This window comes from Patagioenas fasciata, chromosome 1 (assembly GCF_037038585.1).
Source record: "Patagioenas fasciata isolate bPatFas1 chromosome 1, bPatFas1.hap1, whole genome shotgun sequence".
Taxonomy (NCBI): Eukaryota; Metazoa; Chordata; class Aves; order Columbiformes; family Columbidae; genus Patagioenas; species Patagioenas fasciata.
In genome coordinates this window covers 113,535,615-113,549,604 of record NC_092520.1, presented here as the reverse complement: position 1 = coordinate 113,549,604, position 13,990 = coordinate 113,535,615, and the positions used below count along the sequence as shown (strand labels likewise).

The following is a 13,990-nucleotide window of genomic DNA, read 5'->3' as shown; positions in this document are numbered from 1 at the left end:
GGAGGTTCATATGCATTCAGTAGACCAACTCAGAAAAACTATGGAGTTCTATGATGCTTACATAGGCATTTCTTGTCCCTTGTATAGTGATTCACCTCTGATTAGAATAGGTATAACTCTTTTGCAGGTCAATAGTTGTGTTTGGTTAGATAGTGTATTTGTCTCACAGTGATGTAAATGAGAACATGCTGTAGTACTGCAGACTGAGAATTAGAGCTGGATTTATGAAAGCTTCTCCTGATGATGTGTTTAAATATGTTATTTATTAAATTGATCATTTGCTCCTTAATGTATAGTTTTTAAAGCTGTTAGATGTTTGTGTGGAAGAGTATAATTAATTTTAAAAGTCTCCAATGAATATCTCATTTCACTTTACAGCATTTAATTATTAGATTACATAGACAAAAACTGAGCGTAAGACTTAAGGCTTGCAATGCAGAAGTAGGAAACTATTCTAGATAGATGGTGGTTGAATGGCAGAGGAAATAGGAGATAAGGCTTTACTTATCACGCTTAATGGTAGGCATGGAAAAGTCTGCAAATAGGTTTATTATTGCAGAGGAATGCCAGACTATCTTGCATCTTCGATTTTCATAAATGCTTTCCTTTAGACTTCCCCCCCCTGCAATGTGCGGGAAGGTAATTTCTCTGGCCTGCTTACTTCTTTTTGCACAGAAGTGATGCTCAATCAGTTCCCAGCAGGAGCTTTCTCAGGGAGCCCTTTTGCGTGCCCTGCGCTGCTCTGGGACAACTCGCTGGCGTTTCTGCCCTGTGCTCTGCAGCAGTTCTGGATGAGTTGTTTGCTGGTGTTGCACTTGACTAAAGAGGCTGAAAAATGTTGAGCCAAGCTCAATGTATATTGGGACTCTTTCAGGTTCCTGAAAAAGTGCAGGGCTTTGCAAAGCACTTGAAAGCTGTGAGTTGCTGGGGCTGGCCCTTGCCTCTCTGATTCCCTCTCTGATGAGTGTTGGTTTTTTTGTCCAAAGCTCCTAAATTGGGAGATAGTACCTTAGCAAATGCCCAAAGCAAAAGGATTCAAATGCCGTTGTTTTGATGAGGTGATGGAAACTGGCTGATGAGTACCTGTGTCTCTCATTGCAGCCCTCTCAGCTGTCAGATGCAGTGATCTCCATGGTAACTCCAACCCCCAGACTCTTGACAGCAGCCTGCGAGGAGCAGCATTCAGCAGCTCAAGGGTCTCACGACCAGGTAAGCCAAAAGTAATCAGCAAACAGGAGACTACCACAAGAACGTGGTTTGCTATCCAGCTACCTTTCAGGTTTTTCCCTGGTGAAGCCACAGGTATGGTTAGTTCCTGGGCATATACGTGATGATGTACTTGGACCGCTGCTGTCATATCCCTTATGAGGAAAGGCTGAGGGAGCTGGGTCTCTTTAGCTTGGAGGTGACTGAGGGGCGACCTCATTAATGTTTACAGATATATAAAGGGTGAGTGTCACGAGGATGGAGCCAGGCTCTTCTCGGTGACAACCAATGATAGGACAAGGGGAACTGGGTACAAACTGGAATACAGGAGGTTCCACTTAAATATGAGAAGAAACTTCTTCTCAGTGAGGGTAACAGCACTGGAACAGGCTGCCCCGGAAGGTTGTGGAGTCTTCTCTGGAGACATTCAAAACCCACTTGGACACATTCCTGTGTAACCTCATTCAGATGTTCCTGCTCTGACAGGGGGATTGGACTAGATGATCTTTGGAGGTCCCTTCCATTCCCTAACATTCTGTGATTCTGTGATTTAAGGCTATGGCAGTCTAGCTCTCTCAAATAGAGACATTTGGCAAAAGGTCTACCTTTATTCAGGGGTTTTTTTGAGGTTACAGATTGAAGAGCCACAATGTAACATAGCAAAGAAGCATGGTTCTTTAGGTGTCTTCAGCATTAAGTAATTGCTATGAAATAACCCCAGAACCCATCAGTGATAAAATCTGTCTTACCACAGTACCTACACCGCTGTCAACACTGCCTGGTCACTAACATTAGGCTTGAGCTCTCTTACTCTCCTGGAATGGACCAGAGGCTTGTTTCTGTGTTCATGTAACACTCACTGGTTCTCTGCAGCCTTTGCAGATTGCTGCTGTGCTCTTTTCACACAACTTTCTGAATACCTCACTCTGCTAATAACAGCATGTGGGGCATTCTGGTTAACACCTTAACACCTTTTTTGGTGACTTATGGAGAAAACACGAAGAAAAAACAAGATCTTTGCCATCTTTGGAAAACAATGTGGGGGCTATACCCCTGTAATCACTATTCCAGTATCACTAATGCTGTGAACAAAAGTAGCATCTCTGGTCCTATGCACTTAAGTGTGCGGGGATTCTTATTACTCCTTCTTGTCATAAGATTTCACTGGCATTTGTATTGAATTGTTTCTATGCCACAAAGATGATATTTATTTTTTAAGTCCTTGTTTTTTATGCACCCTTTTCTGGCTATTGCCTGCATTCTTTCTTGCTTGCTTGCTACATAAGTCCACTTGGCTGCAATACACTGTCCTTGTCTTACAAACTAATCCATATTACTCTGAATAACCGCTCTGCTACCTTTATTAACTAATCCAACATCTTTTTGTGCCATAACTGCCATCAACAATATTTACTTTTCTATCGTTGATGGTACTCTTAGATAATGTTGAGCTAGTACTGGATGATTTTGTTGGGGTAATGTCCAACACTCTTCTTCAATTATTATTTCTTGTTAACAGCTACTGTTTTCTATCTGTGTCTTAATCACAGTCAATGGTACTGATAATAATTTCCTAACTCTGAATGTTGTGTGGCTGTAAGCTAAATACTGTTCAGGAGTCTGCACATTTCACACGTAGAATAACTCGTACTGACCACAGTTTGTAACTTTATCAGATTATTAAATCAACCTTTCTGTTTTACTGACCATGTTTCTATAAAGTGGTGTTGACTGGCATCAGTTTTATTTGTGTCATTTCCCAGTAAATTTATCCTTTATCAGTTTGCTGGTTATTTTGCTTGAGATTAATAATGGCTTAGAGCTCTGTAATTACTGAGATCATACAACTAACCATCTTCAAATATTGCCAGGAGATTGTAGCAGTCTTGCTGAATTTCTCTGGTGTTCCAAAATGTATTGAAAATTAGCATCATTGAAATTAAACTCTCGCAAACACTTTTAGGGCTCTAAGGCACAAATTTTCTGGGTGTGATTTTTAAAGTTGTCTTTCAACATTCTTTTTGGTTACTAATGGCCTCCTTATCTGTAAAAATGCCTTTTTTCTACTTACAAATAAGAAAATATATGTTATTTTGTGGAGATTTTTTGCATAGCATGTTTGTATTCTTTTAAAACATGAATCAGAAATTGGAGGCCCTCTGCTTTCTATTCTTTTTTTTCTTTGGCCACAAATTCCCTATTTACATTAATTTCTAGATGAGTTTGTTGGGGTTTTTTTAGTTCCAATGTATATTTCAATCTAATTACACCCCTAACCCAGAATTATAGTGTGATTTCTTTTTTGGCAGAGGTTGCCTTTTTTGAACTCTTTAATAGTGGCCTTTGGTCCCTGGTGGCAGTGGGGTAAGGAGAGTCCTTCCACATTTTCATTTCTGTTCGTTTTCTTATAGTTTACTGGGCTAATGAACTTCTGTGCTTGTGCTTAACTAAACTTTTTATATTGAATGCGCAGTTCTGGAGTGTAATTATCCTTTTGGTGTTAAAAACAATGAAAAAAATCAGGAGCGCCTGATGTGTTACTGTTGCCTGCATTGTATTTCTGTCTCACACCTCTGAGATGGATGGATGTTCCTTCATAGTTCTTTTCACATTTTACAAATACAAACTTAACTAACATGTCATCCAGTTCTCTGATAGGGTTTAGTGGTGTTCCATCTCACAGTAACACTGGGACTTTCATCTCCACAAGAAAATGTCTCTAACCAGTCTAGGGTGAACACAGAGCCAAGAAAGGCAGAAAATGTAATGTTTCAAAGAAAGAAGCTCCAGGAAAATTTCATGTAACTTCCTGGAATCAAATGTAGCAGAAACTCCTTGTTGGAATTTGGAGAATTACTAGGAGCAGCGGTGCACATCTGCTTGGATGGTTCTGTAATGATTGCTTATCTGCACCAGTATGAGGAAACCCAAAAGCAGAGAAAAACATTTGGATTTTACAAAGTTAGTAGTTATTTTTAGTGGATCATCCCTTGTGCCTGGGAATGGACCACAGAAGTTTCTTGAGTCCTGTGTTTTGCTGGTTTAGTTACCCAAGGAAGGGCAACAGTTTTTCCATGGTGAGTGTCAGAGCATTTTGGACTTTCCACGAGGTAGACACGAGAATTATTTCGACAAGTTAGTAGAGACTTTTGAAAATTATAGCCAAAATCACTATCAAGACTAATCAAAGTATGTTTTAATAAAATATGGGCAACTTAATTTTGTCTCATGCATTCTTACTGTTATTGTTATTGATACAATGGGGGTGACAGTGACAAGAGGCTGACTATATCAAGATCATGTGTGATATGTTATATGAATACAGAAAGAATTATAGTATCTTGACTAGAAAACCTTAGAGTGTAAAAAGCAAGGTGAAACAGAAATGAGGCAAAATTAGATGTGAGAACAGGAAGAATTCAGGGAGATCAGTTAGAAACAGTAGGAGTGTGCACTTGATACTTAGGAAAAAACTGATCACCCTTTACTAGGTTGATGTTTATTGTATGAATCAGTTACTTTGAATTTAAGAATGAGTTGAGTAGGATGTAAGTGGAAGATTTTTAAAATATATCATCTGATATGCTGAACAGGTTTCTGTTGTGCAATGAGCCCGAAATGGTGCAGTTTGAGAATGTCACAAGTGAAATGTGGTGGTGCGGGTTGTGTCTCTCTTTGGTAGAAGTGCACGGGCGTAGATTAGCCTAAGAAAATGTTCAGTATTCTTTTTGAAAAGCATTTCCAGAACACTATGTTTTCAGAAACATTTCAGAAGCATTCATTTGATGTGATTGAGAAGGATATTTTGTTATATATTGGTCTTACATATAAAGGTCAGCATTACGATGGTTGATTTTGATGAAATGTGTGTCTTATTTCTACATAAGAACATTGCATTTTATATAAGAAAAGTGAAAGAAACTGTCAAAGAGTTGGCTTCCAAGTGCATGAATTTGGAAAATATTATAGTACACTTGTCCATACTTTTTCCTTAGCAACTTCTATAATTATTTTATAATTATTGATTTTAATGTTTTGGTTTAATTTATTTAGAACTTTATCAATGGTATTACACAGGCAGAGAGAAGCTTTCTGTATGGTAACAACAGATGCTGTTGGCACTAGATCCCACCAAATCATTTTGTTAGTCAGTCAGATTTATGAAATAGAAAAATCAAACTCCTTTTAAACAGTATCCTTTATAATACAATTCTTGGTTTTAGTTAATAAACTGTGTATTGATTTTGATTTCTAAATTTGTTTTTCAAGTATGGTTAAAAGATAATATGGCACCTCTGGACCTACACATGAACTATTTCCTTTGACTACTCAGCATTCATTGTTCATAGTGTTTTTTAAAATACGCATTTTTTTAAGCAGTATAAGAATAAACATTATTTAAATTTGCAGCTCTTTCAAGGGTAAAGTGGAGTTTTATTTATATATTCTCTGATACTTCTGTTGCTACGTGGTGAATCATAGTTAACTGACCTCTGGTTTTATTCATGAAATATTACTCAGTCAGTATTTTTTGACCTTTCAGCCAAGTCAGAAGAAAGTATATCTATCTAGAACATGAACTTGTCTATTAGGTAACAATTTTTATGCCTTTACATTGTGCTTGAGAGATAAGGAAACGACTATGCAAGGCATGCCCAGCTTCTGAGATACTTGGTTTGAGCCCTTTTTACAGGGTAGTGTTTTAGACTGCTGCTACTGGAATAAGATTAATGTTCTTTAAAGAAAAAAAAAAAGGTTTTTTTCTTTAACACAGCTAGGGTTCTAAGGAAGGTTTTTGGTGGTAGTGAAAAGAGGCTGGAGGGTGAGAGCATTTAAAAATAAAATGGTAAAATGCATTATCTTTTGATTTTTAGACTGAGGTGATTATTTAAGACATCACTCAGACCTTTTAGGACTGGGCTGTGCCAGCCCTGCGTTCTCTGTCCTTTGATTTGTAGAGCATACAAGGACACCACATTCACCACGCCAGGCAGCTGGAAGTGTTAGTAATAGATATGCAGAGTGGAGGAAGACAATTTTGGTTGCAATTGTTAATTATTGTAATTACTTAGCTTACCTGGAGTGCCAGATGAAGCAAAAGGTGCATATCTCCATGAGGCGTGAGTGAAATCAGGTTTAGAAACCGGCCGCTGCTCAGAAGTGTTGGAGCTGCCGCGGGGTGGGTGAGCGCAGAGCTCGGTGCTGCCCCGGGCTGCTCCTGTCAGTTCGCTCCCCAGAGACTTCACACAGACAAATGATTCTTCTTCACCCACCTGAGGTTTGCTTAACCTGTCTGGGCAAAACTGCAGAAATTTGCCCAGGTCAGTGAGTTCAGCTCACGCTGCAACACTCTTGGAAAATACAGGTATGTCCTTGTACACATGCTGCGCAAACACTGTGTGCGTAGCACATTGCAGAGACATTGTATGTTCTGCAAACTACCTGTAACGAGGGATTATGTATGTGCAGGAAATCTTCTGCTTCCCAAACAGAATTAGGACAGTTTTCCTCTGAAGAAGAATAGGATTTTCTGCTTTGGAAAAGGTTGGTTCACATGATGCTTTTGTTGTAAACTGAAGTCTTCTATCACATTACGCTGTAGAAATGGAATTACTACAGGCAGACTAGTTAAATATACTCCTAAATATCTGAATGTCTTATACAGTTGTCCCACACAGAAACAGAACACATAATATAATTGTGATTTCAGTAAGTTGTGTCTCTATAAATTAGGGGTTGGAGATGTATAGGATGTATATTGCTGTTTACGTATTTGTATGAGTTGTTCCCACCCAAACTGCTTTGATTCAGCGGAAGATTAATATTATTTATGGATAATCATACTATTATATAGATAGTATATACTAAAGATTTGTGCCCAGTATACAGATTAACATCAGTTAATTTCAGGAGAGTTTCCATCTTCAGGCAGCCTGTGAGTATTTTCACATGATATTTTACTCTCCAGTCTTCACTCTGAATGCTGCAAAAGAAAAGAAATAAAATAATTATTTTTCTCAAAAGTTTACTTATCTATAGTAATGACAGTTAAGATGTAATTATTTGATGTGGACTGGTGAGGTTTCAGGTATAATTAATCAAATTGGAATTGCAAGTATGTTGTCACTGATACTACATTTTTACTCATGCACCGAGGTCACAGGTTCACATTAGGATTTGTAATGCGGTACCTCGGCCAAAGCTTTTCTTTCATAAATGTTCATTACACTGACTTAGTAAAGCTATTGCAATGGTGTAGTTGGAGAGTTGGAGAAAAGAGAGCTCAGACAGTCTCTTGCTCTGGTTCAGCTGTGAGGGACAGCAAACTCCAGCGAAGGAGCAGAGTTAACAGTTCTATGTTGTTGCAACCCTTTGCGCAGTATTTCTCAAAACAGCTATTATATTGACTTGGGCAAAGCCCGTTCCCTTTGAATAACCCACGTTGCATTCAGACCTTCAGACCTGAGGTGGCTTCCCAGGGCTTTGTAATGTCATATCTTCTCCTAATAAATATTTCAGGAGGCTGGGTTAACATGGCTGTTGCCTGCTCAGAAAATTGATGGAGAATAGGAAATACACTCTTCCAAACAATTTCACTGTTGTAATAAAACAAAGTGTATTTGTAAATTTTGTTATATCTGAGATGGTTAACATTTATTTATGGGTTACTCTGTGGGCTACAACATAAATTAGCAAACATCCAAAATTTCTGTTACATGAATTGTGTTTATTGTCAACTTGAATCCATTTAAATAAGCTTAGTTAAACTGATGCGTGCATGAATTAATTTCCCTTTTATCTAGCCTACTTCCAGTCCTAATAAATGGAATAATCAATCATAGGAGCCTTCTACTGTAACATGATTGTGTATTGCTGATCAAGCAAATGTAAAATAATTTCTCACCAGTCCTTGCTGTTCCCTCCATAATCAAGGTCACTGGATATAATGATGATTCTTAATCATTTTTACGTTCCTTAACAGAAAATAGAAAGAAAAAAAAAACAACTTCTTATATGTTTAAAGAATGATTACATTCAACATTGTAAAACTAACTGGAAAAGTATAAAGTATTTTTAGTTCTCCACCACATAGAAAAGATGCCAGTCTGACTCAAAAAGGCAACAATAATGTGTTTTGTAGAGTTTGTACTGTAGAGATCTACACACAACCTCATCAGTAATAGATGGTCTGAGGCCACCGGCACCTTTCTTACTGATTCCAGTGACTCCAGGTCTCTGGCTAAGCATTTTCTCTCTGTGTTGAAATATAAAGTGCCAAACAAAATCTGAGATTAGCTTCATGGAAGATAATGGAATACAAGACAAACCAGCCCCAATTAAAGCTTCCCTTTAGGTTACTGTTTGAGAGCCTCCTTAATACGTTAGCTATATCACATACCTTATTCCCACATGGAACAGGAACTGGCCTGCAACTGAAAGAATGCTTTTATGCTGAGCTATTTACACTATATATTAGTTGTCTATGATCTTTTAATTATATACATATGTAGTATATCACACATTTAATAACTTCTGTCTAGATAGGCAATTATGAAGAATATAGAATATGTGAAAGATCAACTTGCTGTTTGTTTAAAGTAGTATTTTACACCTTCTCAGGTGTAGTATTTCAGGAGCATTTTACATCTTGCCTTTACTAACCAATTCTTCTTTCTGCAATTGCAAAAGGCATTAAAGCAAACTTGTGTTCTAGCTGATTTATCTAAAACCTTGTGTTCAGAGTATGTCCCATTAAGTGTAGCTGACAAGATTAGAAAAACAGCGATCTGTCCTAAGAAGTGTTCCTACCATACTAGTTAATGGCAATTTCTGTACTGCTAGTTCAGAAATACTGTTACAGATCAAGATATAGCAAGGAGTTGCTTCGAAATGGTGTGTAGATGCATCCTGAGCAGTCAAATCCCGCTTCTGGTATTTTAGCTTAAGGATGCTGCTGCTGTTTCTGCCTCTTCTGCTCAATACAGATACTGAAACAAAATTAGTTTGAAGAAATCTTGGTGTAATTCAAGAGTGGCTGCTGGCTTTTTTACAGGAATTGAATCACCTGGTCCATTATCGTGGTTTAACCCAAGCTAGCAATACAACCACGATAGCCACTTGCTCACCTCCTCCTCAAGCCCCCAACAGGGGAGAGAATCAAAAGGGAAGGGAGAAACTTGGATTGAGATAAACACAGTTTAATAAAATAACAAAATACTAATACACTACTAATATATATATATATATATATATAAAAAAGATACTTAAGGCAATTCCTTGCGAACTCTGTTCACAACTGACCAGCTGGTCCCAGCAAGCCACACCTGGTCCTACAGCTGATCCCAGAGAGAGAAAAAAGGGGAGGAAAAAGGCAGAAAAGCCCAGAGGCCTCTGCAGGATAGCAAAAGGCCGAGGTAAACATTCTGACTGAAACTCCCCTGGCTACCCCAGAGAGAGAGGAGAGATAGTGGAAGAGCCAGCCCTCATTATATCTGGAGCATGACGTTAATGGGATGGAATACTCTCATTGACCAGTCTGGGTATCAGTCAGTCTCTGCCCCATCCCTGCCCCCCCTTCCTCGATGCCTCACACCTGTGGGCAGAGCACTCAGAGTGTCCTTGGCTCTCAGACCAGAGCAATTAAAACATTAAGTCTGTCTCAGAATGTTATCTACTTCTTCTCAAACTAAGTCCAAATAATGACCATGCTAGCTGTGAAAAAAGAAAGGTTTCTAACTGCATGAAGAAAATTAGCCCATTTTCAGTCAAACCAGCACACCTGTAAACTCAAACTAGACTTTAGCATGTTTATCATCTTGTCTTATTATTAATAAGTTCAATGTTAGAGACTTGATAATACTAGAATGTCTTATGTCTGTAGAGAAATGAAATGGAGAAAATATGCCTATTTGTCCTTTGAGCTTTCAAGTTATGAACTTTTTTCCAAAAAAGACTTGACGTTAATACATTTTGACTTTGAGATGAGTCTTTTCCTCTATATTGGAAATTTAGCATTGTCATGCAAAAATAATAATCCTTTTACTGGCACAAAAGAAGGGTGTAGTGCACCATCTTGAATAAACATTGTAATTTGGCCTTAAACAAAACAGTGTCTCCTTGTGACTTACGTGATTCCGTTTCATGAACAGAGATATTAAATATCTTGGGTCACTTGAGGTTAATCATTTGCTTCAAAATGTTTGTTGACCTCAAATTTAAATGAATCCCATGTTTTCAAAATGTGTTACTTTAGGTTTTAGCACAGTGACCTCATTTTACACTGCCAGTTTCATGATTTTTTTGCACATTCTTTTTTTTTTGAGCCAAAAGTTCATCTGTGATAAAATATGACTAACACTAAACTTGGTGTCTGATAGCCAAGAGGTCTTTCCAACCATGTTTTCCCAAAGCATTGCTTCAGACCATTCCAGATTATACAATATCATTCCAATATTTTTTCTTCATTTAATTCTTTTTAACAGCTCTAGTTTTATGTCAAACTATCATAGTGGGATGCTTTGAGTGGATAAATCTCTATTTAGTAGTAAACTGGAGAAGCCATTTTGCCTTTTTATGTATGCATTCAGTTTCTCTCTAGATACTGATAGATCTTTGCAAATTTTCTGCCTAATAGTAAGCCCAAATATTTTAAATTCATCCTGATCAGATAATAATTTGGAAGTGTTTTAATATCTAGAGTCTTTGCAAGCTCAAAGACTGAAAATTCTCCCCATAAGTAAATGTCTAAAATGATGCAAAGATCATTAAAGAAGAAGAGTAAGAAAATAATGCAAGATGAGAGGACGCAAGCTCTCCATAGCAACATGAATCTGCGAGGGATGGCAAAGCGGGATGAGCAGAAGCAGTTGGGTTGGGGAGGTTGAGTGGAAGGGGAGTACAAAATGTTCTGGCAACCCCAGCTGGGAGGCTGTATCCCCGGGATCCTCTGAGTTTCTCCACCTCGTTGATGCTTGATTAGCTGGTGTGGCCAAAATCAAAAAATGAGGGAAAATTTGGTATCTGTCTGAGATAGATTAAGCTTATTATTATTGCCTGTTACCAATACTGTGATAGTTATAAATACAAATTTGCCAACTGATTTTTTTTTCTATAAACTTAACCATCTTTCCATTACATTAACTTCTCCATCAGTGTTTTAAGAATTTGCAAAATCTCTTTCCATAGAATTTCTCTTTCTCATGCAGTGGTTATTTCAGTCATTTCCCTCAGCTTTCATGATGCCATGCCTCTTGGAGCTCTCTCTTCTTATCGTGGCTATCCATCTCATAGTCAGTGTCTGCTCTCACCTTCCATACAGTGCTGTGAGTAAAGCCTGTCTTAAGTTGGCTGGAGGTTTTTTGAAGTCTGGCATTTTCACATATGTTGTTCTCTTGACTCTTAAGTCAGTTTTGGTTTAAGATTTGACAGGAGAATGAATTTTAAGAATTCATTGCTAGGTAATGGTCTGCATCATTATATTATGTTTTGGGTTCCTAAAATTTTGACAGAAATATATTGGAGACGAAAGAGATACCATTTGTATTGATTTAAAGTGTTATTGCTATGCAGTGGAAGAACTGCATGTCCCTTTGAAAGGGAGAGCAGAATAGGAGTGGCCTTGTTTTTGTAGGGCTGGACGAAATAAAATTTCTGGTACTGCAGTGTATTTGTTATTATTGGAGTTGGTGTGCTGATGAAAGATTTTAGGTATATGGTTTTGCTATTGCTTTGTCCCAGTTACTCTAGTTGACCACTAAACTCAGCCCCAGGACTTGTTTACATAATTTTAATTATAATTTTCAGTAGATTTAGAGAGAGCGTTTACACAGCAAATTTTATTCATCAAGTGCTTTCTTGATGTTCTAGAAACTTGCATCATTCCCTTTTATTGTAGTTGTTTGTCTCGAGAAATTACCAGAAGCTTGAAATGGGGGATTTAGCTAAAAACTTTGTGAAGATGGCGGATCTCAATCTCTCTCCTGTGAAGGTGTTACCTGGGAAGGCAGATGCTGAGCTGTTTACCACAGTCAGACGTGACGGCTCCATTCTAAATTAAATCTACCCGCGCTGGTTAGCATGGATTTAATCACATCACTTGCACCATTTGATTTGGGCCTGTCACCTTTCATTATCAAAGCTCATTTAAACCGTTTTAAACTAGGACTGAACTGATAAAACAGATAAATTCATGCATCTGTGATCACATTTTCCTACTGTTGTATTTTGTATCATTTGAGGTTGAAGACTAGGCATAAAAAACCCTAAAACCCATGACAATTTATTGCATACTGTGTCTTGTCATCTGAATAGTTCTTTTAATTTAGCCACTCTTAGTTTTGTTTTGAACAATGTAGAATGTTAACATGTACAGTTTCTAACTGATATAGCATATAAAAATTAACATTCTGCCCTTAGAAATTACCTCTGTTCCTTCTGGATCATAAATAATATATAAAAAGTTATCTGGTTGTTATATAAAAAGCATAGTGACTTTTTAACAGTTGAAAACAACAGATATTTCCTTGTCTCATAATTAATAGGCTTTTCAGTCCAGTATTGAAATAAAAACAGTCACTGTTATGCTTCCCCTATCCGCATTTCATCCAGCAAGACCTGGACAGGCTGGAAAGTTGGGCGGTGAAAAATGTAATGAAATATAACAACGGCAAGTGTAGAGTCTTGCATCTGGGCAGGAACAACCCCAGGTTCCAGTGTAAGTTAGGGAATGACCTGTTAGAGCAGAGTAGGGGAGAGGGACCTGGGGGTCCTGGTGGAAAGCAGGATGACCATGAGCCAGCACTGTGCCCTTGTGGCCAGGAAGGCCAATGGTATCCTGGGGTGTACTAGAAGGGGGGTGGTTAGTAGGTCACAGAATCACAGAGTGTTATGGATTGGAAGGGACCTCCAGAGATCATCCAGTCCAATCCCCCTGCCGAAGCAGGAACACTTAGATGAGGCTACACAGAAATGTGTCCAGGCGGGTTTTGAATGTCTTCAGAGTAGGAGACTCCACAACCCCCTGAGCAGCCTGTTCCAGTGCTCTGTCACCCTCACTGAGAAGAAGTTTCTTCTCGTATTTCAGTGGAACCTCCTCTGTTCCAGTTTGAACCCATTTCCCCTTGTCTTATCATTGGTTGTCACTGAAAAGAGCCTGGCTCCATCCTCGTGACACTCACCCTTTACATATTTATAGACATTAATGAGGTCACCCATCAGTCACCTCCAAGCTAAGGAGCCCCAGCTCCCTCAACTTTTCCTCATAAGGGAGATGCTCCACTCCCTTAATCATCTTTGTTGCCCTGCACTGGACTCTCTTCAGCAGTTCCCTGTCCTTCTTGAACTGAGGGGCCCTGAACTGGACACAATGTTCCAGATGTGGTCTCACCAGGGCAGAGTAGAGGGGGAGGAGAACCTCTCTGGACCTACTATCCACCCCCCTTCTAATACACCCCAGGATGCCATTGGCCTTCCTGGCCACAAGGGCACAGTGCTGGCTCATGGTCATCCTGCTGTCCACCAGGACCCACAGGTCCCTTTCCCCTACGCTGCTCTAACAGGTCGTTCCCCAACTTATACTGGAACCTGGGGTTGTTCCTGCCCAGATGCAAGACTCTACACTTGCCCTTGTTATATTTCATTAAATTTTTCCCTGCCCAACTCTCCAGCCGGTCCAGGTCCCGCTGGATGGCAGCACAACCTTCTGGCGTGTCAGCCACTCCTCCCAGCTTGATGTCATCAGCCAACTTCCTGACAATGCATTCTATTCCCTCATCCAAATCATTGA

General features: G+C 38.9%; 1 protein-coding gene across 4 annotated transcripts in view; it reads left to right on the top strand.

Annotated features, from left to right (window-relative positions):
- Positions 1–13,990, top strand: part of TBL1X (transducin beta like 1 X-linked) — a 201,492-nt gene that overhangs the window by 108,570 nt on the left and 78,932 nt on the right. For all 4 annotated transcript variants that reach the window (XM_071813032.1, XM_071813023.1, XM_071813036.1 and 1 more), the window contains one exon: positions 1,102–1,209. The gene's annotated coding sequence lies outside the window, so the exon portion shown is untranslated. The remainder of the gene's footprint in view (positions 1–1,101; positions 1,210–13,990) is intronic.